The 27,568-nt window shown below is 44.7% G+C and overlaps 1 protein-coding gene across 3 annotated transcripts in view; it reads left to right on the top strand.

Moving 5' to 3' along the window:
- The window catches only part of MFHAS1 (multifunctional ROCO family signaling regulator 1), a 111,277-nt gene that overhangs the window by 67,608 nt on the left and 16,101 nt on the right, over positions 1-27,568 (top strand). The window lies entirely within an intron of this gene.

The following is a 27,568-nucleotide window of genomic DNA, read 5'->3' as shown; positions in this document are numbered from 1 at the left end:
GGGAAATCCCATAGACGGAGGAGTTTGGCAGGCTACAGTCTATGGGGTCGCAAAGAGTCTGAGTTTTATTCAAGTTTTGTTCAAGTTTCTTTTTTCTCTTGATCCCCACCAGGCCTCCCGTCTGCACTTCCAGGTAGGAAAAGATATTCAGAGAAAAGTAGAAAGAAGAAATGATTCCTATATCATGAAAGCCAAAACATTTCCAGAAACCCTGAGCAGATTTCTGCTTACGGTTCATTGACTAAACTAACTGTCCCAGGGCTCCCCAGACCTTCAGGGGGTCTGTGAAGGCAAGGATTTTAATGAGGCACACAGTCTTCCTGACACATCACCCAGGGTGCTATAGCATGGACAAGGAGGAGAGGGGATATTGGGTAGGCAGCCAGAAACCTGTGCCGCACATCACTCACACACATGGACATTTGTGTCTGCATTCCAATATTTCTGGGAGGGCCTCAAAAAATGGGTAACAGATGTGGTTACCTCTTCAGAATAGGCTGGCAGTTGGAAGAGAGACATATTTTTTTCACTTTATGTTGTTCTTTCCTGCTGAGATTTTTTTTTTTTTTTTTTTTTTGCAAAAACAATGCATGTGTCTTAACTTTAAAGGAAGGAAGTTGATGGAAAGTTGACGAACCCCTTGGGTACAGCTGTCCGACCAGTTCCTCAGAGCCTGGGGGCTTCAGCTTCAGCTATAAAATGAAAGATTAGATTAGAGCCTATCTTGGACTCTTTGGTCTGAATCTCTTCCAGTTAATTTCACAATCTCCAGGAACTGGAGAAGGGGATTAAGAGTCAGGCTCCTTGAGTCACAAAAGAAACCTAGTACTTTGATGAGGTTCTTATTTAGTCTATGTTAGGGGCTGAATTGTGTCCCCCCTCACCCCCAAATTCATGTTGCAGTCCTAGCCCACAGTACCCCAGAATGTGGCTGTATGTGAAGAGAGGTGGTAAGGTTAGATGAGGCCATGAGGGTGGGCCCTAATCCAGTGTGTGTGTCTTTATTAGAAGAGGCGATGGGGACTCAGACACACAGAGGGACGACTGTGTGAAGACACAGGAAATAGCCAGAGAAGAAACCAGCCCTGTTGACACTTGGATCTCCGGCTTCCGGCCCCCAGCACTGCGAGATAATTTCTCCTTTCTGTTTTCTAAGCCAGCCAGTCTCTGGTGCTTTGTTATGGCAGCCCTGGCAAAGGAATACAGCCTTCTATCCCTTTAAATTCTTGTGGAGATAGTTTTGTATTTTGCAGCATCTCCAGGATAGCTTGAGATGGCCCTAGACTTGGCTACTTCATCTAGTCCTGTCCCCAATGAAATCTGGTCCCCAGGGAACCTGGAAATACAGAACAAACGTGGGCAGGAAGAAGCATGTGTCTGTTACTCCGAGGCCAGCGCCAGCCTCTCGCCAGGTCTCACTGCCATGCACACCTCACTCCTGGGGTCCCTGGAGCCTTACCTCCAGCTTGCTTGCCTCTTTTCTGCTCCACCTTCTATCCCTGACCTTTGGAACTGATGGATGCTTTCCTGTGCTCTTGATTCTTTGCACGGCCTCTGGCCGAGAAGTCTGTCTTGACTACAAATAGTTTTTGCCTTTTAGGGAAGATCTGCACCTGGGCAGCTGGTGAGATCTGAAGGTGGAATCCTGTGTTACAGGAGTTACTTTATGACACCTATTGGCAATATGTATATTCCACTGCTGATGAAGCAGGGAGGAGAGAGAGAGAGAAAGACAGACACCTTTGGGGAGACAGACACCTTCTCCAGCCCAGCACTCAGTCTAAGCCAGATCTTGACCTTGACCAGGGCCATAGGACTCTGAAATGGCCTGCAGTCTTCCAGTTAAAGGGAGATCCTTATCTTTCCTGGAGCCAAATGAGGGCCCATTTCTGGAGCTGGTGTGGGCAGTGACTAGGGTCAGCAAGGTGCAGTGCGGGAGGGACCCAGGCCTGGTTTCTAGCAGGGGCTCAGTTGACTGCAGCTGAGCAGAGGCTGGCCTCAGGGCACTCTGCTCCCTGCTGGCCCTCTCAGAAGGCGGCCTCATTTGTGAGGTCTTCATCGGCCTATGTACCAGTTTCTTCTCCTGGAAGCCCAGAGCATGGGTGGGTCAGGGCAGCCTGGATGGTCAGCGTGTCCCCCTTATGGAGGCCATGGTATGGGAGAAGAGAGCCACACAGATAGAAATATTTAGGTCTGGCCAAGCGGCATGTCATTGTGTGTGCCTGGGGGATACTCTACTGGTTTTTTGCTAAGTGGGAAATGAAAAGCACTTTTATTTATATGGAGAATTGAATCTCACTGTTTTTTTATGATTTAGCATTATTTTCTCACTCCAGGGAAATTTGCTGTGATGAGAACAGAGTAACAGGCCTTTCATGCAGACGCTCAGCTATATATGATACCCGCCACGGCTGAGCTCTTTGAAGCCCAGGGAGGCGGACACATCTCTGGAATGGAGGGTTTTTCTGGCCATATAATTTCTTTCATCCTCCCTCCTCTTCTCCGTGCTAAGCAAGAGACTGAGCTCACAGATAACACTCTTCTTGGTACTAGTACCTTGTGTGGAGGCAAGGGCATGGATGAATGAGGGAATGGTGGAGAGTGGCCACAGAGAGCCCGAGACATGTCTGTTGGCCTAATTTAAGAGATTGTTCTACTTCATGCCAAATTTGTGAGGCGTTTAACTCGAGAAGCTTAGAAAATTCAGTAGAAAATACATTTTCACAGTATTTTAAGCTGGAACAGACTATTTTAAGCTGAGCAGACCATGGAGATAAACCAGTTCAGCTTCTTTTTGTGGCTGAAGGCCTGAGGCCCAGAGGAGTTGGGGTTTGTTGGGAACTTGCAGGATTGGAGCCCAGGACTGGACGCTAGGCCACTCGCCCCTTTCCTTCCAGCAGGGATGCTCACCCGACTTTTGCAAAACCTTTCCCTGGACACAAAGAGATATGTTGTTCATCTCAAAGCCAGGGTTTCAGAAGTGGTTTTTACAATAATTCATTTGAGCTACATAATTCATGGCAAATAACAATAACACAGCTAATGCACAAAATGGATACTCTCAGTAAAAGCCATTTATTAATCATTACATTCTAGTCAGAGCTCTTGGGCAAATTTAAGGGGGGAAGAAAAAGCAGGATTATGTCAAGAGTAGAGCCTTCCCCTGGATCCACAGAAAGGAAGTCCCTCTGTCCCAGACTTTCTCTGTGTCCCTTGTCCCAGATCCCCTGTTCTCCCCCTCCCCCCAGCCTAGTCCATTGGTACCTCCTGGCTTGTCCTTCTAATCGTCCGTCATCCTGTCTCCACCCCCCTGGCTCATCTCGGTCTCCCCTCCTGGGCCCCCTCCCATCCTCTGCCCTCCGCCCCAGGTGTGCTCACCCCTCAGTGTCATCTCGGTCTCTCCCCAGGGACTTGCCCCATTTTCCCTTCTCCCCTCAGACCAGCTTCCTCTGCAGCTCATACATGATCCATGTGACTGTGTCTGCCTCTCCCTGCTTCAGTCACCACCCCCGACTCTGACAGACCAATTCTACCTCTCACCCCAGCTTCCAGTTCCCAGGGAGCCATCTGATCTACCTACGTCAGCTTTTCTCACCAGCAGTGGGATGCTGTCTCACTGAGGAACTGGCTGCCTCTGGCCAGGTGGCCTGCCCTGGTCTAGATCCAGGGCCAGGGTCCCAGGGGCGCCTCACAGGCTCTGGGGAAGGGAATCAGCCTCTTGCTAAACACTTGTGCATATATGACCTTATTGAGTCCTTGGGGACCCTGTGATGTATCATCCCCCACAGGGATATGCAGACTCAGGCCCAGCACCAGTAAAGCCATTGCCTGGGCACCCACGGCCAGGAGGTGGCTGAACTGTTGGGCAGCCTCCAAAATCAGTCCTGTACCCTCCTCCTCCTCATGCTGGGCTTTTGTGAAGTTAATCAGTGGATCCCTAATAAGACAGAACACTCTGATGCTAAGCCACCCCACTGTCTTTTGCATGAGTCTGGACATCACCATGAAGACATCTGGGCTATCGGTACAGGCTTGATGTCAGCAGGATTCTTATACAAAATCTCACTCGAGCCCCTCATGGTGTCTGCCATGCTTCAGGTCCAGGAGGATTTCTTTGATCTAGGTCAAGTCCTCATAAATAGAAACACCCAAGTAAGGTTTAAACATTACTAGCTGGCGTGTGGAATTTTTAAAAGCTCCTGCATCCCTTTTGAAAGAAATTGTGAAGCTCTGCTGTAAATCAAATTTTGAGTAATTAGTAATCACATTGACTTGTCCCTTCATAATGCCTGACATCAGGAAAAATTTCCCACGGACGCGAGAACTGTAAGCATAGCTGGGAGCGAGGTGATCATTCCTACCCTAGTCTCCTTGCTGAACAAAGGTCGCAAGTCCTTTGCTGTGTTCCGTGAAACGTGCGGGGTGAGAATAGGCCTGGTAGTGAGCGACCTTCCATTTCCACCGCCTCCTCCTTGTTCCTTTGACCTCCTGCCACAGGGGCCTTGGAGGCGTCCCGTGAGCTTTACACGGAAGCTGCTAATCCCCTCGCAGTGCATTCCGGCTCCATCTGGCAGCTGCTTCCTCTCCTCCAAGGCCAGGCAGGCCGTGGCCTCGGACCCGGTGGGCGGGCTGCATGAAGGTGCCTGTAACTGGTGCCCGGTTCGGTCCCGTCCTGACTCATCATGTTCTCTCATCTCCGCAAGGGAGGACAGAGAGGGAAGGATGCTGGAACTAGAGGCCATTAGTTGCTGGAGAGCTTTTCTCTGCCGCTTGGGCTACTGTGCGATTTCGATTGGTGAGAGTTTCCAGTGTCTTCTCCTTTTAGACTGTAAGTCCATGATGCAAATGGCGCCTCGACTGGAGTCTGGACTCACACTTGATCAGGCCCAGATTCTCTAACAGGCCAGCAGGCTGAGGCTTGGCACAGGGCACCCCTGAATCGGAGGACCCTGCTTCAAGGGTGGGCCTGGGGAGACCACGGGGTCTCTTGTGGGCACACAGACCCACCCTCCAAGGGGCTATGAGACTGTTTAGAAAATGGGGGGACTGTGTGGGAGCCAAAACAGAAGGACTCCATTAAAGAAAGAATGTGTGATATAAGTTCGTTTATGTAAAATTATTTGTGGGAGTGAAGGAAGGGCGAGGAAGAGAAAGACATTAAGATTCAATGAATAAAGAAATTGGGAACAAATACAGCTATCACTCTTACATGACTGTTATATAACATACTGTCAGATGAAAGAAAGGAATGCTACACTTAGGCTTATGATTGGATTCTGCCTGGTGGAAAAGAAATCAACCCCAGAAGTCCCTGGTGTGCGTATATGTTTTATCTGCATGTCTGAGCCAGGAGAAAGAAAAGGAAGGGTCCACACCAGTTCACCCCTGGATACTTGAGATGGTGGAAGGGATTATAGCCTTTTCTTTACACATTTTATGTTCATTTTCTTATTAAAAGCAGTGCGTGGTAATTTTTATAATTACAAAAAATCAATTTAAAAATATATATAAAAAAAAAAAAACAAGAAAGCTATTCTAGGGAGGAAAAAGGGGAAAAAAAATTTACCCTGGGGTAGACTATTTTAAGTTTTATGCTTAGCAGGTAGTCTATGTAAATGGTACAAAATTCAAAAGATACACAAGTCTCTATGAAAGGGAAGTCTTCTCCTACAGCCACCTATTTCTCCTCCTGGAGGCAGCCAGTTTCGCCAGATGGGGTTGTTTGCCTGTGGTCTGCCCTGGGTATCCTTTCAAGATGCTCTGTGTTTTTGCAAATATACATTTGAATGTAAAAATAGGGGAAGAGAAAGTCATGCCCCGCTCCCCCCTGCCCCTGCCCCCAGTAGTAGCACTAAACACTGCTTGGGTCTTTTCTAAGTTAAAAATATTTATGGGACACACAGAGCCATCTGACTCCTTTTACATCTGTTGTACATATATTCTATTATTTACACTGGTTTTGTTTAACCAGGATTATGATGAACAAGCATTTGAGGTGTTTTCAGTCTCTCACTTTGGAAACAATGCTGAAGTAATCACCTGCCAGGATATCCTTAGACATTTATGGGTATATCCATAGAATAAATATCTAGAAGTGGAACTGCCAAATTTCTCTCCAGAGAGGAGGTACAAACTGGTGCTTCTTTCAGACATGTGTGAAAGTGCTAGACAGTCTTCAGAGATCGATGCTGCCTTGGAGATGGGTATCGTATAAAAGCAGTAACAGGAATTTTAGACAAGGCATTAGGAAAGTCAGGGCCTTCTCAACTGCTCCTCTAAGGCTCTTCTCTTTCCAGAAGTTTATTTTTGCTCAAACCTTGTGTTTTATGTTTCAGATGGCAAGGTTGCAAGGAAGAAATAAACATCAGTCAGATCATAGTGAGCTGCTATTATGTGCTAGGTGCTGGGTTAGGTCAGTTTCAAATATCACCATTTTAATTCACATAGCGCACATATATGAGGTAGGTATTTGCCATTTACTATCCACAGTTCACAGATGAAAAAAGTGAGGCTCAGACAGGCTAGATAACTTACCTAAGGTCACACAGTAGGTGAATGGCAGAGCTAACTTTCTGAGTGTGTCAGAGTACTTATGTTCTTTCTGATCTTTCTCCTTCTCTCTCTTAGAGAATTAGAAATCTCTATAGCTCTAGCACTGCAGCAAAGGTAGGGCGGTACTGAGCAAAAACTAGGTATAGAAGACTGGTGTTAGAGTTGAAATATGAATATCTGCCATTGCTTGTGCCTTGGAAGCTCTGCAAATAGATTTGTGGGTTGTTGAGGAAGTTTGCTTTTGGATTATATGGATTGTCCTTAATGTACAAAGGGCTGTGTTCCAAAAATTCTTTAACTCTGAGGGAGAAGACACGGCCTGAGGCAGGGATGCTCTGACTGAAGCACGAAGCCCACGTAAGCCTACAGTGTTCTGAACAGTACTGGTGGCCGTAACGTCTTGGCGCTCCCAGTGCATAGCAAGATGCACAGGTGAGGATGTACGCGTAGGTAAGAGATACAAGATATAAGGAAAATATGGCAGTGTCTCCCACATCTGGGAGCTGGGATGGGGTTTGAGGGCATGGCTACAGTGAGGCTCGGGGCTGGCACAAGACACAGGGCAATAGAAAGCTTGCTTAGGTGAAATTGTTAGAAGCATCACTGCTAAGCGGAATGGGGCCATGTATTATTTTTGAAAGTCAAATGTATGTAGATTGGCAACTGTCTATACTTTTTGTTTCAAATGGCTTTATTAGACTAATAGCCTCTGATACAAATGGGCTTCAATTAAAGAGCCTGGATATAATTTGGTGTAATTTCTCAACTCAAGAAATAAGGAGATTTTTTCCTCCCATAAAAACCAGGATAAATTTTCTTGTAAGTGATAGAGCTTATTGTGGTACTTGTTCATTTTTCTGTTCATTATCGAAAGTGGTGTAATTTCCACTTGACGGAGATTAGATGGTACTCTTTTGAGCTAATGTTATGGAGGAGCCTGGTAGGCTGTAGTCCATGGGGACGCTAGGAGTCAGACACAACTGAGCGACTTCCCTTTCACTTTTCACTTTCATGCATTGGAGAAGAAAATGGCAACCCACTCCAGTGTTCTTGCCTGGATAATCCCAGGGACGGGGAGGCCTGGTGGGCTGCCGTCTATGGGGTCACACAGAGTCGGACACGACTGACGTGACTTAGCAGCAGCAGCAGTATGAGTCAGTCACTAGATTACTTTGTGCTTCCAGACTGAAAGGAGGGACTTCCCTGGTGGCCCGGTGGTTAAGACTTCACCTTCCAATGCCAGTGATGTGGGTTCGATCCCTGGTGGGGGAGTTAAGATCCCACATTGCCTCATGGCCCTAAAACAAGAACATAAACAACAGAAGCAGTACTGTGACAAATATAAAGACTTTTAAAATGGTCCACATTAAAAAAAATTATAAAAGATTGAAAGGATCCAGTGTCCTGATGTCCTCTTCTCCTTAGCCTTGTCTTCTGGAAGTTTGGTGGGATAGCATTGGATGAACAAAAGCTTATATCTCACCTCTAATAATACTCCAAAGCATGCAATAGGCAGAGAGTGACTTCCTGAGACAGAAGAGGAAGCCAAGCTTACAGGTCTCTAGTTAGTCAGAGGTGGATGGGGGTAGGTTTACCCTGACTTACGCTGTCACGAGGGTCAGCTCTTACATATTTATGCCCCTGCAACTGACACTGGGGTGTTTCCATGTTACTGCTACTTCCTGAAAGTTTGTAACCATTGATGATGTTTAGCTACTTTGATCTACTAACTTAATAGCCATTGGTAGGTGGTGTCACCTGCCAATTATTACCAGGTATTAGATAGTATCTACTATTATTACTATTAGAACTTTCTATGTGATTGTGTATGGCTTCAGTCTGAGTTTCATCTAAAAGAATATACTTTTTCATTTTACAAATATCGCAGTGTGAGGCACATGTGAAATAATCATAAAAGCTGAAAAAAGAGTCTCAGCCAAACAATGCGTGCTTATGTAACACTTCCACCTTTTATGGAGTTGATCTGAGATTCCCTGGGTTTTCAGCTTGAACGTCATGGAAGATACGGTTAAATGAAGTTTACCCTTCCCAGAATCTGTCGAGCATTTCATTTTTGAGGGGGTGAGGGTGGTTATGCTGTAACACCAGTGGGTATTTCTTAGTGATAGTTTGGGTTTTTAGTTAACTAATAGGGTTTGTTTTTGCTTTTTTTTTTTTAAATTGAGACATAGTTGAGATGTAATTGGCATACAGTAAAATGCAGTTTGTAAGTGTACCATTTGATAAGTTTTGAGATGTGTATGTACCCATTAAACTATCACCACAGTCAAGATAATGGACAAACCCACGTCCCTCAGGAGTGTCCGCTTGTTCACTCCTGTCCCTTCCTGACCTCCACCCTCACCCCAGGCAACCACCAGTCGTGTCCAACACTGCAACCCCAGGGACTGTGGCCCGCCAGGCTCCTCTGTGCATGGGATTTCCCAGGCAAGAATACTGCAGTGGGTTGCCATTTTCTTATCCAGAGGATCTTCCCAACTCAGTGATCAAACCCAAGTCTCCTGCATTGCAGGTGGATTCTTTACTGCTGAGCCACCAGGGAAGCACCTTCTTTTACTCAGGACAGTTATTTTCAGATTCATCTATGTTGTGTATAGATGATCCAGTTGTGTATATCCATCCAGTATAGCTGGATATATGCAGTGTATCCATCCAGTATGGCTGGACATACACAGTATATCCAGTATTTTTTATAGCTGATCAGTATTCCATTGTATGGATATACAACAGTTCATCATCTGCTTACCTTTAATGGACATTTGGGTTGATCCTGGCTTTTGACTAGTTCAGATGAAGCTGCTATGAACATTTACATGTAAATTTTCATTGGATTTATGCTTTTCTCTTGGGGAAACCTTTAAGAGTGAATAGCTGGATCACATGGTAGGTGTATTCAGCTTTTCAAGAAATGCCATCAGCAGTGTCTGAGAGTCCTAGTTCCTCTATACCCTCACTAATGCTTGGTGTGGTCAGCCTTTTTCATTTCGTCACCCTCATAGATGTGGTCTTCTGGTTTGGTTGCATTTCCCTAATGATTAATGACATTGAGCATCTTTCCATGTGTTTATTTATCATTGGTGCAACTTGTCTGGAGAAATGTCATTCAGGCTTTTGCTTCCTCCCCCTTTTTAAATTGGGTTATCTTCTTACTGTTTTTAGAGTTCTTTATATATTCAGAATACAAATCCTTTTATTAGATTTATGCTTTGCAAATCTTTCCTCCTCATGTGTCTTATCTTTTCATTCAGTGTCTTTGGAAGAGCATAAGTCGTTAACTTTGATGATGGGTTTACCATTTTGAAAGAAACTATTTTATTTACGGTATCAAAAGCACTTTCAAACTTCATAACCATACTTTCACTTGCAGCTAAGGTAGAGTAACAGAGACTGTATTTATTTTTGCACTTGGAAAAGAACCCAACCCAAATGTATAAAATCATGATATTCGAGACCCTGAGCACCAGGTGACAAAGGACAATGATCTTGACTCCTGGGGAACAAACAATTGTCCCAGCCTAGAGCCTTGAGAGTGCCCAGGCTGCGGTGCAGAGAGGGGGAGCTGAGGCTGAACCCCTGAATGAAGGAGCACAGGATGAATAGAGTTTAGGGGACAGAAGACTAGAGAGGAGAGAGACCTCTGAGGGTTCCCTGGAGAACAGGCAGGATGCTGATCAGCGCAAGTGTGTGAGCAGATGATCTCAGACTGTGGAAACCAGTGGGGGTGCTTAGATCTTATTTCCGCTGTGGTCTCCTCCTACCCCTCACTCAGAGCACTAAATAACTTGTGCCACGTCTACTTCCCTATTCCCCACCCCCACTTTCTAAATAACCCATTTCCAACTATAATTCAGAAGAGAGCATTTTTAGCCTCATCAGTTTCCCTAGAGCAATGGTCCCCAACCTTTCTGGTATCAGGGTCCAATTTCATGCAAGACAATTTTTCCACAGACTGGGGTTGCAAGGGGTGGTTTCAGGATGACTTAAGTGCATTACATTTATTGTGCACTTTATTTCTATTATTGTTATGTCAGTTCCACCCCAGAGCATCAGACATTAGATCCTTGAGTTTGGGGACCCCTGCCCTAAAGAGTCTCTGATTCGTAATTCTCCAAATTTACAAGACAATTCAAGATGTTGGCATTAGAATCTCCCCAAATGGATCTTAACTTTGGCATGATTTTAGTTTGTCGAAGATGTGAGAACCAGGTAGGATGGAAAAACAGACTGAGTTCCAGAGGAGTGCAGCGCTTCTGGGTTCTGCACCAAACTCTCCGTGTGGAGGGGGCAGTGATGTGCCCAGGAGTCTGCACACCAGCCCAGCTGGGCCTGTGTTCCCTTGGGAAGAAGAAGGTGTAGACTGTGGCCCCGGCGGCCTGACTTGTGTGCCACACCAGCATCAGGTTCGGAACCACAGACCTGAGGGAGCTTGGGTAGCCACCTGAATAGGCTGTCCATTTATGGACTCATCAAATGATGGATTCAGTTATTTATCATCTGTCTCAGGCCTGCTGCAGGCTAGGCATTTCTCCGGATGCTTGGATCCAATAACAAACAGGAGAAATCCCCATATTCTAGTGATGCCTACACTCTAGTAGAGTAGACATACCATCAACCAGAATGTCAGGTGGACAGAAGTACCATATGGAAAATAAAACAGGAGATGGGATGTGGGTGACCAGGAGGTGGTGGGAGTGGGGATGATGCTGTTTGTACAGGGTGGTCAGGAAGTCTCTTTTTGAGCAGAGACCTGAATGAAGCATGTATGGGGTGTGGGGAGGCTGGTTGGGGACCTAAGTGGTTAAAACGGGGTCCTGAGGTGGGAATGTGCTTTGCAAGGAGGCCATGAGGCTAGAGCAGGATGAGGAGGGGCAAGAGAAAGGAGCAGAGGACGCAGGACCCTGTAGATGTGTGAATGACAAAGCGGGCAGAGAGTCTGAGCAGATGAGTAACGTGGTGTGATGTGCATTGTGTGGGAATCCCTCTGGCTTCAGTGGGGAACAGACTGTGGGGTCAGGAACTCAGCTAGGAGAGTATCCCACATGCAGGCTGATGGTGACGTGGACCAGGGCGCTGATGAAATGGCCAGATAGATGGGTTTGAAGCTAGAGCAATGGGATGTGCCGATGTATTCAGTGTGTGGTGGTGAGAGAAAAGGAGAGATATAAAAGAGTCCATGTACTTTTTCCAAAGTAAACAAAGAACAGATTGGACGTTCACAGACATGGGGAAGCTTGGAAAAGGAGTAACTTGGTGGGTCATGGGGCCAGTGGGAATCAAGAGTTTTAGACACATTAGTGTCCAAGTGACAGTGTTTAATAGGTAGTCAGATCTCAGTGTGATATTCAGGCAAGAAGCCAGGACTGAAGGTGACCTGAGATGGTGGCTGGGCAAGCGGCCAGGTTGCTGGGAGTTTCCACGTAGACTGAGCTGCCCCCCGAAGTGGCTCTTTGCCCTGATGAAGCCGTTCTATTTGGGGGTCCCTTACTTTTTAATGGACATTAACATTTTCATGATTATGTTCTTTTGGCTTCACTGAGGCTTCATTTGGAAGCTGGCTGCACGTACCTGCTGGAAGGTGTACCTGAAAGATAAGAAAAAATAGACTTAATTGAATAAGAATTCTTTCTCGTTCACAGTTACAACTTTGAAGAGGTTAGAGATGAGGGCTCGGCTGCCATTGGTTTTGTGATGTAACACTTTTCACAATGCCAGAGGTGCTTTTTGTTTGTTTAAAACAGACTCAAGTCCAGGCTGGATCTTCTGGGAATGAATCTTGGGTCGGGGGAGTAGATAAAGAAAAGCTGATGTTGGAAGAGGGTCTGGCTGGACCACTTTCCTGGTAGTGTTTGTTTATACAAGTGGGTGATATTCATGTGCAAAGTAAGGAGGTGGAAGAATTTCAAGGTTCCTTCTAGGCTCTGTGGGTCTGACTAGTTTGTGGGGTCTTTCAGGCCCCTTTAGTGGCTTCTCAGCACCCTCCTCACCCAGAGAAATTCATTCCGCCTGCCCCTCCCTTTCTCCAAAGAAAAAATGAATTTGCAGATATTCTTGTCATCTTCCTTCGGAGACGTGAAGGTAAGATACAGTTTCCGACTGTTCTTCAGGACTTCAGATTGTTCCCTTTGTTCTTCAAAACCAGGTCGACTTCGACAAGGCAGCCTGGCCACTGTTTCAAATTTCAGTTCAGGTCCTAAAGGTTCCTCCCCTTTTCAGATGAGGGGAGAACTCAAGTTGGAGGGAAACCGTTTTCGTCTGAAGGCTTTTATGAAACTGTCTGCATTCACTCCTCTGAGCCTGGAACCGTTTCCAGGAAGAAGTAGGTGACAGGCTATCCAAATAAAGAGTCACCTTTTGAAAGCACTCCAGCCCAGCAGCGTGGGGGCTTTTTATGATCCTGACTTGTATCTTGAGAGCAGGCAGGCCAGAGCTGGGTCTGGGCTCCGTTCCTCGTCTCCCTCTCCTCCCCTTAGCGCACTTTGATCTGTGAAGCATGTCTAATCCTCAGCCAAGTCTGCTAGAACTTTATCCAAAGCAGGAAAAGGGGAAATATTTTTCCTTTCTTGGGTGGATTTGTATTTATATAAACCCTTAGCAATGCTGATGGAGCCAAGTGGCCAGCACACAAGTCTGAGGACCAGGGTATCAGAATGACTGAGTGCAGGATCGGGCAGGGCAATGGGTCCCTGTACCTTGGGTCAGCTTTGACATGGCTCAAAGGTCAGGAGAGGGTAGTGTAAGTCCTGGCATGCATTTTGCTGGAGGATGTGCTTATACATAAGGCCATTTATACAGCAGCTCAAGCTGAGCCAGCAGCTGATCAGTTAACTCCAGATCATAACTCCAGTGAGATATCTGTATGTATGTGAATGATTAGTTCACTTTATTTCTTCTGTCGTCACTAAGAATATAGAGTGTGGAAGGTCTTAGCTGTTCTCTGAAACTTTAGTGTCGGAAACTTGATCTTTTCACAGTGTGTCCGTTATTGATTTACTGATACTTGCATGGATCTGTCCACACCTTTTTGGACCAGCCCATGCCACTTTTCAAGGGTAGTGAGTTTTCACTTTTTTATTGATGTAACTCTCATCTGTAACATTATGAAAGTTTCATTTGTACAACATTATATTTCTACTTCTGTCTACCCTACAGTGTGCTCACCACCAAAAACTCAGTTTCCATCCATCACCATCCATTTCAGTTCAGTTCAGTCGCTCAGTCGTGTCCAACTCTTTGCGACCCCTTGAATCGCAGCATGCCAGGCCTCCCTGTCCATCACCAACTCCCAGAGTTTACCCAAACTCATGTCTGTTGAGTCGGTGATGCCATCCAACCATCTCATCCTCTGCCGTCCCCTTCTCCTCCTGCCTTCAATCTTTCCCAACATCAGGGTCTTTTCAAATGAGTCAGCTCTTTGCGTCAGGTGGCCAAAATATTGGAGTTTCAGCTTCAACATCAGTCCTTCCAATGAACACCCAGGACTGATCTCCTTTAGGATGGACTGGTTGGATCTCCTTGTAGTCCAAGGGACTCTCAAGTGTCTTCTCCAACACCACAGTTCAGAATCCTTTTTGATTCCCCCGACCTCATCCTTTCCCTCCTGGGAGCCACTGTTCTCTTCTCTGTATCTATAAGTTTGTTTTTGTTTAGTTTGATTTGTTCATTTGCTTTTGCTTATTAGGTTTTTATATTCCCCATGAGTGACATTAGACAGTATTTGTTTTTCTCCACCTTATTTCAGGGTGGTGAGTTTTTCAGGCATGTTTCACATCGATATGATGGCTTTCTTGTCCTGAAACCACTTCCTTTAAGCTTCAAGTGGTGCCTCATGGTTCTATGTTTCTAGGCTACAGCATGATTTGTTTTCAGACGTTCTAGAGAAATCTTGTACAGAATCTAAAGGCAGCATCCCTTGCTCTTGTGATATCATGATTTGTCTGTTGTCACTGTTGTTTAGTCACTAAGTCATGCCCTACTCTTGCGACCTCATGGACTCTAGCCTGCCAGGCTCCTCTCTCCATGGGATTTCCCAGGCAAAAATACTGGAGTGGGTTGCCATTCCCTCCTCCAGGAGACCTTCCCAACCCAGGGATCAAACCCATCTCCTGCATTGGCAGGCAGATTCTTTACCACTCAGCCACCAGGGAAGCACATTGTCTGGGCTAGTCTGGACATGATGAAGTTATTGACAACAGCCAGTGTACAGAACACTGATATAAATCTATCTTTAAAAAATTTTTTTTAATTTATTTAATTGGAGGCTAATTACTTTACAATATTGTAGTTGTTTTTGCCATATGTTGACATAAATCAGCCATGGGTGTACATGTGTTCCCCATCCTGAACCCCTCTCCCACCTCCCTCCTCATCCCATCCCTCTGGGTCATCCCAGTGCACCAGCCCTGAGCACCCTGTATCATGCATCAAACCTGGACTGGCAATCTGTTTCACATATGATAATATACATGTTTCAGTGCTGTTCTCTCAAATCATCCCACCCTCGCCTTCCCCCACAGAGTCCAAAAGACTGTTCTTTACATCTGTGTCTCTTTTGCTGTCTCGTGTATATACAGGATCATCGTTACCATCTTTCTAAATTCCATATACATGCATTAATATACTGTCTTGGTGTTTTTCTTTCTGACTTACTTCACTCTGTATAATAGGCTCCAGTTTCATCCACCTCATTAGAACTGATTCAAATGAATTCTTTTTAATGGCTGAGTAATACTCCATTGTGTATATGTACCACAGCTTTCTTATCCGTTCATCTGCCAATGGACATCTATGTTGCTTCCATGTCCTGGCTATTGTAAACAGTGCTGCAATGAACATTGGGTACATGTGTATCTTTCAGTTCTGGTTTCCTTGGTGTGTATGCCCAGCAGTAGGATTGCTGAGTCATATGGCAGTTCTATTTCCAGTTTTTTAAGGAATCTCCACACTGTTCTCCATAGTGACTTTACTAGTTTGCATTCCCACCAACAGTGTAAGAGGGTTCCCTTTTCTCCACACCCTCTCCAGCATTTATTGTTTGTAGACTTTGGGATAGCAGCCATTCTGACCGGAGTGAGATGGTACCTCATTGTGGTTTTGATTTGTATTTCTCTGATAATGAGTGATGTTGAGCATCTTTTCACGTGCTTGTTAGCCATTTGTATGTCTTCTTTGGAGAAATGTCTGTTTTTAGTTCTTTGGCCCATTTTCTGTGATATGTCAATCTTTTATTTCACTATTTTTTGCTCTTTCCAAACTCCAGATTCTGGCAACCTCTCTGGAGGAATTTTTCTACATATTAATAAGTGCCATGGGAGCCACATTCACCTGCTGTCCCAGGATGTTTATCCTGGCCCCCAGGAATATGTGTCTGATGGGGCCTTGCACTGCAAAAGGGAACCTTCTCCAAGTTTCTCCCAGGCCTCTTGTCCCAATGCTGGGGTGGACATTTGGGCAAGAAAACTCCCTGGGGACCCTAGGACTCTATCAGCAGGTGGAAAGTGTCTAGACAGAAAAACATCCTGGAGGAGGAGGAGAGGATGGGGTCTCTTGTTTCACTACAAGTAATGGAAATGGCAGGGGGCCGAATAGAAGTGGGAATTTCAAAGTTCTGAGTGTGAGGAAGAATGGTGCAGAGGGTAGCATGTGTGCAAATAAAAACATAAAAATGAAGAAGAAGGAAAAGAAAACATTAAGAGGAAGTGTACGCTTGTGATGTAAGGGAAGAAGATCTGCAAAGAAATTTTGTCAGCAGGTTTTTTTTCCCTCCTTGGTTGAACTTTTGCCAAATGCTTGATCTGAGGTCCCAGCTGTTTTGATCCAGAAGAGACCTGTGTGATGATCCATCCAGGAGGCGCCTTGGACCAAATGCCATTCTTCTTAGTGGAACCAAATGCCATTCTTCATAGTGGAGCATACCCAAGACGCTTAGTCATCTCCTTCTGTCCCTCAAACAAAAAGCTTTATGTAATTAAAAGCAAACATAACTATGAGGACAATCATCTTCTGTCCCGAATTGGGTTAAACAAGGAAAGGCTGGGTTTGTCTGCTCCCAGGGGAACACTGAGCAAAAAAGGAAAAATTCAAAGTGTGCGTCATCTGTGCCCCGCTTTGCAGGGTGAGGCTTGGCTTCCATTGAATTATTCATCAGGAGTGTCTGAGGGCTTCACAGGTTAGCATCATTTTTATTGAATTGAATACGTCAAAGAAGGCATCAGCAGCGTGGTCTTTGTTTTTCTTTCTGCCTGTAACCGTCACCACTGTTACCAGCTTGGAGGGTGCTGGGAAGAAGCTGAAGTGTTGAAATTTTGTTTGTTCAGGGCAGCCTAATGACAGGCCATGAAAGCTCGCTGAAGGTAGGTACTGAGTTTGTACCTGTAGTTCAAGGTCATCTCTAAGAACCCCAGCTGGCCTGCTTCTGTAGGCTTGTTGTAGGTTGTACTCTCTTAATGATAAGACTTTAAAATTGTCCCCAGAGCTTCAAGGCACAGAAGGGCATTTCTGAGTGATTTTTTAAAAACCAAGTCCCAGCATTAAGAATCAAAACTGAACCTGAGAATGCAACAGATCTTGGAGACAGAAATGCCTTTACACTGTTAACTTGCCTAGAACTCATTGGGTTTTGACATTTTGAAGAATGACATGACTAAATGGTGAAATGAAAACAGTCCTGGAAGAGATTCACATGTCTGATGGTGTGAGTTTTTGCAGCTGCCTTCGGAATTCATAACTTAGGATGTGTCCGATTATTAAGTGGTCCGATCAGTCTGACATATTTCCAAGAGGAACAAATTGAGCCAAAAGCAAAGTGTTCACGGGAGGAACGCAGAATCCCTGAAGTTTAGGGACCCCTTCTTGGAGTCTCAGAGTGCCCTAAGAGTACACGGTATGGCCAGGTGCCAGGCAAGAGCTGTGGGCACCCCAGCTGACTTCCCTGTGACCGAGCAGAAAGACGCCTGCTGAATCTAGGGGTACCCCAGTTTCCTGGTGAGTTCAGCAGTAACTCCCAGGGGACCTCCCCAGAGCGTTTTGAGGGTGGCCTAGCTGACTTTCTCATTAACTCAGCAGCACCCAGTGGGGGCAGCTTTTCAGGGACTCCAGTTGGTGCCCCCATCTAGCCTCATTTCAACAGCATGCTCCCCACCTTCCCCCACAAGACAGCTTCCTGGGGAATTTTGTCAGCACCCACAGGACAGTCCACTGCTGGCTTCGGCTGCCTGACTGTGAACTAGTCTGGCCTGGGCAGCCCAGTGGTCTTCTCCCCGATCCAGGGGCTGCACCCCACCCCACCCCAGCTCATGAGGTCTGACTCTTGGCCTGGCCGGGGGCTCCCCCATGCCCAAGCCCTTCTTCCTTGGCTCTCCTCCCTCAGCCTTGGCATATTCTTTAGAATTCTCTTTCCCCTTGGTAGTGAATCCCTTGTAATAGGTTAATAATTATTTATATTAAACCTTAGTCTGTGGTTTCTGTCTCCTGGGTAGGCTGAACCGTAGAGCCAGTAACTCTTAGCCAAGATCGGAACTAAGGCTAATTCCAGAACCAAACTGCTTTGTATCATTTCTCTGCGATCAGCAGTTTCATATACACTGAGGTGATTGCTGTGGTTAAAGTGCTTTAGACTGATTTATTTTTGTCTTTTTAGATTTTTATTGGCGTTTCATTGATTTACAATGTTGTGTTAGTTTCAGGTGTATAGCAAAGTGAACCAGTTATACATATATTTACTGTTTTTTATATTCTCTTCCCATATAGAGTGTTGGAGTATTGAGTAGAGTTCCCTGTGCTATACAGTAGGTCCTTATTAATTATCTTTATACAATAGAGTGTACATGTTAATCCCAAACTTCCAGTTTATCCTCCCCCCCCGGTAACCATAAGTTTGTTTTCTACATCTGTAATTCTGCCTCTGTTTTGTGAATAAGTTCATTTGTACTATTTTTTTTTTTTTTAGATTATATATATAAAAGTGATATGTTGTTGTCTTACTCTGACTTCACTATGTGTGACAGTCTCTAGGTCCATGCATGTTACTACAAATGGCATTATTTTTTTATGGCAGTAATATTCCATTGTATATACGTACCACATCTTCTTTAGCTACTCCTCTGTCAGTGGACATTTAAATCGCTTCCATGTCTTGGCTGTTGTAAATAGTGCTGCAGTAAGCACTGGGGTGCATGTTATCTTTTGCAATTATGGTTTTATCTGGGTGTAAGTGCAGGAGTGGGACTGCTGGGTGATAGGGTAGTTCTATTTTTAGTTTTTAAGGAAATTCCATACTGTTCTCCATAGTGGCTATACCAATTTACATTCCCACCAACAGTGTAGAAAGGTTCCCTTTTCTCCACACCCTCTCTAGCATTTACTGTTTGTAGATTTTTTGATGATGGCCAATCTGACTGATGTGAGGGGGATACCTCATTGTATTAATAGTTTTGACTTGCGTTGCTCTAATAATTAGTGATGTTGAGTATCTTTTCATGGGCTTTTGGCCATCTGTATGTCTTCTTTGTTGAGATGTCTCCTTAGAAAGTGAAAGTGAAGTCGCTCAGTCATGTCTGACTCTTTGCGACCCCTTGGACTGTAGCTCACCAGGCTCCTCTGTCCATGGGATTCTCCAGGCAAGAATATTGGAGTGGGTTGCCATTTTCTTCTCCAGGGTATCTTCCCGACCCAGGGATCAAACCCAGGTCTCCTGCATTGCAGGCGGACGCTTTAACCTCTGAGCCACCATGCTTTGATTGGGTTGTTTGTTTTTTATATTGAGCTACATGAGCTGTTTGTATATTTTGGAGGCTAACCCCTTGCCAGTTGCTTCGTTTGCAGTTCATCACGTTGGCCTCCAGGGCCTTTGTGCTGGGCTCCTTTCTCTTTTTTGTCCTCTAAGCCTTGTGATCTTTCATTCGCTCACTCACTGCTCCATCTACGCACCTGTTCACTTTAGTAGTCAGACACAGAGCCTTAGAGCTGGAAGAAACTCAGAGATGAACAAGGCCATCTCCTCAGTTCTGTTTTTTGGGTGTGGGAAGTACAACATAACTCACAGCTTCTTAGAAAATTGTTGCTGGCTGTGGAGCCCATTTCCACCTCCCATTCTTTCCCCAGGCCTCATCAGTCACACACCCGTCCCCACCTTCTGTCAAAGGCTCCGGTCACCTCCAAACCCAGTGGCCCCATGTCTGTTGTTCCTTTGCTTGTCCACCCAGCAGAATTTGGTACAGAATTTGGTCACCCCCTTTTCTTGAAGGGGTCTGGTTTCTTTTGTGAAGCCACGTTCTCCTGCCTTGTGGCAGTTCCTGGCTGGCTTCTCTTCTCTCAGCCATCAGCTAGGAGCACCCCAGGCTCCATCTCCAGTTCCTTTTGCTTCTCTATCTGCTCACTTTCCTGGGTGACCCCATTCACTTTCATGCCTTCACCGATTGCATGTTTGCTGATTTCTGCCGAATCTCTACCTCCAGCCTTAACCTTTCCCCCAAAGTCCAGAGTTGAACAAGTAGTCGCACACTTATTATGTATTACCATGTTTGTCTAACAGTCAGATCTAACTTGACTAAAGGAGAGCTCCTAATTTCTCTCCTTCCCACAAGTCACTTCTCTCTCAGTCTCACAAGTAGCACCACCAGCTGTCACCTTCCCAGACCAAAGATTTGGAATTATCCTTGGTTATTCTCTGCCTCTTACCTCCACATCCAAGTCATTGGAAGTTCTGCTGACTGCCTACAGAACACAGCAGTCTCTCCATCTCTGCGCGCTCCTCTCCAGATCAGGCCTCTACCACCTCTCCCCTGGGCTCATCTGTGAGCCTCCTCGAGTCCCCCTGCCCTCATTTTGCTGTCCTTACACAGCAGCCAGAGTGATCTTCTCAGATCAGATGCCATTCAGTTCAGTTCAGTCACTCAGTCGTATCCGACTCTTTGTGACCCCATGAACCACAGCACACCAGGCCTCCCTGTCCATCACCAACTCCCGGAGTTCACTCAAACTCACGTCCATCGAGTCGGTGATGCCATGCAGCCATCTCATCCTCTGTCGTCCCCTTCTCCTCCTGCCCACAGTCCCTCCCAGCATCAGAGTCTTTTCCAATGAGTCAATTCTTCACACGAGGTGACCAAAGTACTGGAGTTTCAGCTTTAGCATCATTCCTTCCAAAAGAACACCCAGGGCTGATCTCCTTTAGAATGGACTGGTCGGATCTCCTTGCACTTAAAACCTTCACCATGGCTCTTTACCACTTAGAATAAAGTCCAAACATTTCCCCCTGGTCTGCAGAGTCCCCAGTGTCTGGGCCTCACTCCCTTCCTTCCTCCTCTTGTCATGCTTCTCCTTCACCCCACAATCTAGACTCTTCTCTGGGCAACCAAGCATCTTCCTACTTTCATGATTTTTCATTAATGGTTTCCTCTGCCTGGAATGTTCTTCCCATGGTTTGATTCTCCTCCTCATTCAGATTTCAGCCTTAACGTCACCAACTCGGAGAGGCATCTCAGGCAACCCAGTCTCTCTCTCTCATTACCCTGTTTTAATGATCTGTGTAATGAGGTTTTAAGTAGTTATGCAGTTTTTTTACCAGTCTTCCTCCTAGACTCTAAGCTTTATGAAATCAGGGACCGTTGTCTACCTTATTCCCCGTTGTTCTCTTAGAGTCTCTGGTGCTGCCTGTCTCGCATTAGTTGGTGGTGGTTGTGTACCTGTTGAATGAATGGTGAACTTAGTAGCAGAACCAGACCTAGGACATAAATTTTCCTCTTCTGTTTCATATCTAATTTATACCAAGATTTCTTTTGCCAGTAAAGTCTTTCCTGCCTGTTAAGTTATTGTGTCTCCTGTATACTTAAAGGTTATGTTAAGATTTCCAAAAACAGTTCCAAAGCCACATTACCTTTAATTCATTCTGATTTTAAATTTACTTATAAATTTCACCTTTCATTTAAATATGATAGAAAAGACCACGTTCAGTGACATTTCTTGACCTAAATTGCTTGGTTTTAAAACTTTTTTTCCATTTGTTCCAATGGGCTATTATAAAATGGCCATTTAAGGTACTTCCAGAAGTTGGGAAAAGCATGTTTCCATAGCTGTGCCTGGTTTTTACCTCATGATAAAGATGTTGGCTGGTGATGGGTCCAGTTCTGGGCTTGGGGATAGAGGGACCAGGTCTGTTGCTGCTCTTGACAGGGACTCACTGTGTTACTTCCTACGTGTCAGTTTCTCTTCTTAAAAAGTCATTAATTCATCATCACAATGGATTTTTAAAAGAACCAGGACTACCAAAATGTACAACCAACTCTCTTTCTTCGGAGCAGCGGCCCACCTGGAGCCTCCCAGCCACAGTGCTGTGAGGAGGCTCAGCCCTGGGGACCCTCCCCTGAGACAGAATCAGGCAGCCAGACCTGCAAAAGCTGGTTTCGTGGGAACCAACAGGTATCAAGAGATTGCTTCTGCTCCCTTTTCTCATGCTCTTGAGTGTGCACAGTGGCATGTTTTTATGTTTTTATTCAAGTGCACTTGATTTACAATTTATGTTAGTTTCAGGTATACAGTATAGAGATTCATTTTTTAGATTATACTCCATTATATGTAATTATGAGATAATGGCTATAATTCCCAGGGCTTACAGTATATCCTTGTTGCTTATCTATTTTCTGTATATTATTTTGTATCTATTAATCTCCTACTCTTAAATTGTCCCTCTCCTTCCCGCTTCCCTCTGGTAACCACTAGTTTGTTTTCTGAACCTGGGAGTGTTTCTGTTTTGCTATATCCATTTGTTTGCATTTTTTAGATTCCACATGTAAGTAGTATCATACAGTATTTGTTTTCATTCTCTGACTTATTTCACTAAGCATAATATTTGCTAGGTCCACTGATGTTGCTCCAAATGGCGATGTTCCATTCTTTTTTATGATCAACTAACATTCCATTGTGTGTATACGCTAAATCTTCTTTATCCAGTTAGCTGGTGATGGGCTCCTGGGTTGCTTTCACATCTTAGCCATTATAAACATTGCTGCTATGAAAATTAGGTGCATGTATCTTTTCAAATTAGTGTTTTCCCAGATACATACCCAGGAGTGTAAATATGGAATCATAGGGTAGTTCTATTTTTAATTTTTTGAGGAACCTCTATACTGTTTTCCATAGTGGCTACACTAACTTACTTTTTTACTCCTCCTGTGTATATACTTTCTAGGTTTTATTCTGTTTTAAAACAAGATGTCCTTTTATTTTTCTCTGGCTCTCGTCTTCCATATAAAAGTGACCGTGGAGTTCTCCCATTTTTGTTTCTCTGATAACTCTATGCGCTTGCAGAGTGGGAGCCTTCCTGAGGATGCTGCCTTTGCCCTGAGGGGATGTGGGAACATGTATTTGTGTATCATTGCACCTCATCCAGAGTCACGTTCAATTAAAAGACAGCAGCGGACTTTGGGCAGTGGAGGAGTGAACTTTAGACTATTCCAGCTCAAAGAGGCCTCGAAATCTAGATAATTCCTTGTTTAATAGAACCTATATAATTGCCTATTCTAAAATTTCCAGACTACTTTTTCTGTTTTGAGGGATGTTCATAACTCAGAACTTCCTGGATCAGGAAGCGGGTTTTATTTGCACGGTAAAAGACAGGTTTGGGCATTTTGAAATATTGTGGTTTGGGTCGTCAGAGTGATACACTTTCAGTATTTTGCTTAATGTGCCAATATTTGTGAATTCTGATGATAAGTGAAATGAGCTTGTCTTTTTTCTGCTTATTTCCTGTTGTTTAAAGGTAAGTCATAATAAAACTTGATTTTCTATCCTTTCACGGGGGAAAAACAGCTGATGAGAGTTCAGTAGCATTTTAACACCAGAAATCTTGAGACAGAGTAATTAAGAATAGCTTTTCATAACTTTAATAATGGTCACTGAGAGACTGTAGACTTTAGCCTCAGTGGATGCAGTGGTCTACTGATCTGGCCAGATTTCTGCTTCTTCAGGAAGACTGTATGAAGACCCTACATGAATAGAAAATTGCCAACAGAGGAGAAAGCACCAGCATTTAAAGCTGGCACCTCCCATCAGTGTGAAGCACACTTAGTCTTTTTCTTAATTGACTCAAGCATAAAAATGAATTACCTGAGGACCTTTAGGCCTGAATGACCCATTTCACTCCAAATCCACTTGTGTTCCTTATCGGCTTATGTTTCTAATGAGAATGCACTTTCAAATTTACTTTCTACATAGAAATATCAGTCTGTTTTTATTGACTACAGAGAATTCTGTCTTCTGAACTGAGTCATAATCATCTCCCCTTCATTGAATATTTGAGACAGTTACCAAGTTTTCACTGTTTCAAAAGACTACAGAGAATTCTGTCTGCTGAATTGTGTCATAATTTTTAATCATTTCCTCTTTGTTGAACATTTGAGATGGTTACCAGGTTTTCACTGTTATATAAACAGTGTTGCTATGAACAGTCATTGTATAATTTTTGCCAGAAAGAAAGACCAATTCCTTGAAGCAAATCCGTAAAAATAGAAATATGCCAGGTCACATGTATATTTCTCCTTACTCTATTGGTAACACATTTTCTGTGAATATAACATGTCATTTTGCAGTTCCCACCAACTTTGGAATTTCTTTTTATTAGCGTTTGCTAGCAGTAACAGATGCATCATGAATCTAAAATTGCCACACTTCCAGGTCTTTTCCAGTCCTGCAAATCAGGACTGTCCTTCTGTCCTTCTTATTAGTCTGTCCTTCGCATTCATTCTCTAGCATCTCATAACTTCCTTTGGGGCACACACAGTAAGTACATCATTCTTCTTTTCATGTGCTTGATTCTCTCTAATGCCTGAACCCGCCCCCTCAAGGTCCTGGCATTAGACTCCTGTATCCCTGCCCTCCTCACACTGTAAGATCTCCCTAAAGTGAAAGTCACTCAGTCGTATCCAATTCTTTGCAACCCCATGGACTATATTAGTCCATGGAATTGTCCAGGCCAGAATACTGGAGTGGGTAGCCTTTCCTTTCTCTAGCAGACCTTTCTGACCAGGAATCAAACCTGGGTCTCCTGCATTGCAGGCAGATTCTTTACCAACTGAGCTATCAGAGAAGCCCCACTAATTAGATGCTCAACCAATAACCCTGCTTTTGTTTGAAAATCAAGTTTGTGTTACGGAAATTTGAGCTGATTAGCTTCTATTTTAAGTAGCTAACACATTAGGAACCACTCTCTGTATTATTGATTAGTTTGGGGGGTTTTTTAGCGGGGAGGAAAAGGCTATTTTTCTTACTTTCTTAATTTAGCAACTGGGCACATTTCTTAAATCCTCAGAATCCTGGCCCCATACAGTAGCTTATTTGAGTGCACATGTGTCCTGGAGCTTGTGAGCGATTCTGTTTCTTGCTCTGTCTTCCACAGTTCAAGTGACTTTTTCATATGCGTAAAATTTCTCCATGCCTTCTACTTTCCAACTGTTTCAATGGCTGTGAGCACTGCTGGGGCAGGACCCAAGCAAAACCAGTTACCTAGACCTTTGTGAGTCTGGAAATCTGGGGCGGGGAGCATAAAGCTCTTGATTTAGAGAAGCTGATAGCCAGTGCTTAATAGTCAACTGGAAGTTATTTCAAATTCTCTGGCAAGCTGGTCTTCTCACCAAAATCTACAGTACCCCCAGCAAGGAAGCCCGCCGTGCAGGAACCACAGCCTGGGGCAGGGGTCTGTGCCCTGTGGGCTCAGAAGTTCAGTTGTGTCCGACTCTTTGCAACCCTTTCTTAGGAGTGTAGCCCACCATGCTCCTCTGACCATGGGGTTTTTCAGGCAAGAATATTGAAATGGGTTGTCATTTCCTCCTCCAGGGGATCTTCCAGACCCAGGTATCGAACCCGCATCTCCTATATTGCAGGTAGATTCTTCACCACTGAGAAATCGGGGAAGCCAGGGTGGGGGCTTACTGTCTGCATTTGTTATCCTGGGCTCTTAGGCAGCTGCAGGCAGAAGGAGCCAAGCCTGTGTGAAAATCTTAACCGGGAGAGAGTTCTCAGGGGAAGCCAGAGATCTCCAGTCTAGGTTCAAGCCTTGGGAGTAACCTTGGGACAGAAAGTAGAAATTGAAAGTATCAGGTGAGGAAGCAGGGGAAGGGCGGCCCAGGAGTGGGGATGTTAACAGGCATGAGTGGTTCAGAACATCCTCTTGGGACAGTTGTAGCCCCATGGTACGCGGTCAGTTGGTTGGTTTAAAGCTCTCTGTGGGATTCGGAGCAAATCTGTTAAATTCAGAGAGCTTCTGACTCATAAAGTGGTATTTGGACTGGATGACTTCCAAGGCTCAGTCTGGTGTAACATACTTTTACTTTGGTTCATTTTATGACTTCGAGAGCATTTAATGTTTATGTTTTTAATTTTCCTTTTTATAATTTGAGATCTTTTCCTAGCTGGTGTCAGATACCATGTATCCATGATACAAGCTAATGATGCTAAATTAGCTTTTGCAGTCATTTGGTGTTTATAGTAGTTTGGTTGTGTGTGCTCAGCCATTTTAGTATTGTCTGCCTCTATATGACCCCATGAACCATAGCCCCCCAGGCTTCTTGGCCCATGGGATTCTCCAGGCAAGAATACTGGAGTGGGTTGCCATGCCCTCCTGCAGGGAATCTTCCTGACCCAGGGATCAAACCTGCATCCCTTATGTCTCCTGCAAGCCCTTAGCTCGGTTGAGAAACTCAAATTACATTAGATTCATATTGTTCAAAGCCATGTAAGAATGTTCAAACCAGGAAATAGTTGTCTTTCATAACAGTACAAATATGTCAATACTTAGTTCATTACTGAATAATAGCATTTTTGGACTACTCTTCTAGGAAAGATGTGTTCTGAAGTAAAGCAGCAGTCTCCACCTTGCAGGGGTGCGGGGGATGAGCCCCAGAGATAGGCTCCCCAGGTCACATTCCCCAGTCAGTCCCTGCCTAGGCTTGACTCTAGGTACATCACATAACTCCCTGCATATTAGCTTCCTCTTTTACAAAACAGCCTTCCCCATGGCTCAGATGGTAAAGAATCTGCCTGCAATGTGGGAGACTTGGGTTCAATCCCTGGGTCGGGAAGATCTCTTGGAAGAGGGCATGGCAACCGGCTACAGATTCTTACCTGGATAATTCCATGGACAGAGGAGCCTGGCCGGCTACAGTCCATGGGGTCTCAAAGATTCAGATACAAGTGAGCGACTAACACTTTCACACTTTTCACTTTTGCAGAATGAGGATAAACCTTATAGTAACATTGTAAAAATGAAATGAGATGTATATTTAAAGCTGTCTGTTCAGTGCTGGCACATGGTTATGCTCTATCAATGTGAGTTCTGCTGAAGGTGAGATGTTTAGATATGGATTTTGAGGCAAAGGATTTTTGGTTTTTATCCTCACATATTGGCATACACTCTGGTTCCCTAGAATTTCAAATCAGTAATACAAGTGATGGCTGTCACAGAGTCAGTGTTTTATTTGCAGTAGCATCTTTCCCCAGTTGGCATATGATTTGTCTCTTTGGTTTATTTACTTTCTAAGTAGGGGGATTTGGCACCATTGTCCACCAAAATCTATTTTTTGAATTTTTCTGAGCAAGAGCACCATGCTGACCATGAAAAGAGAGAAAGGTCAGGGTGCTCTTGGTTAAGTGGATGGTGGGGAAGAAACCGAAGGCATCGCTGGGGGTCTTAGGGGGTTTTGATGATCTGGTTGGAGAGATTGTATCCAGGGCAAGTATGCAGATTTCCTTTGGGGCTTGTGGTAATCCAGTAAGTGAATTATCTGTTTTTACTAGCTCCCGTGACTCATAAGAGAGCATTGTGTTGGTCCTTTCAAATCTGCACACCTACCTACCCAGGAAATCCTCTTGCCAGCTTGAAGCTGGGCTGTTTACCTTGATAACACACCTTTAGTTGAATGCCCTTCCAGATCATTAATGCAGGGCTTTGTTGCAAGGCTGCCGCGACTCCCATCTGCCCAGATCCTAATTACGAATGCCTCCTCGG

This window comes from Ovis aries, chromosome 26 (assembly GCF_016772045.2).
Source record: "Ovis aries strain OAR_USU_Benz2616 breed Rambouillet chromosome 26, ARS-UI_Ramb_v3.0, whole genome shotgun sequence".
Classification (NCBI taxonomy): Eukaryota; Metazoa; Chordata; class Mammalia; order Artiodactyla; family Bovidae; genus Ovis; species Ovis aries.
This window is presented reverse-complemented; position numbering and strand designations above follow the sequence as displayed.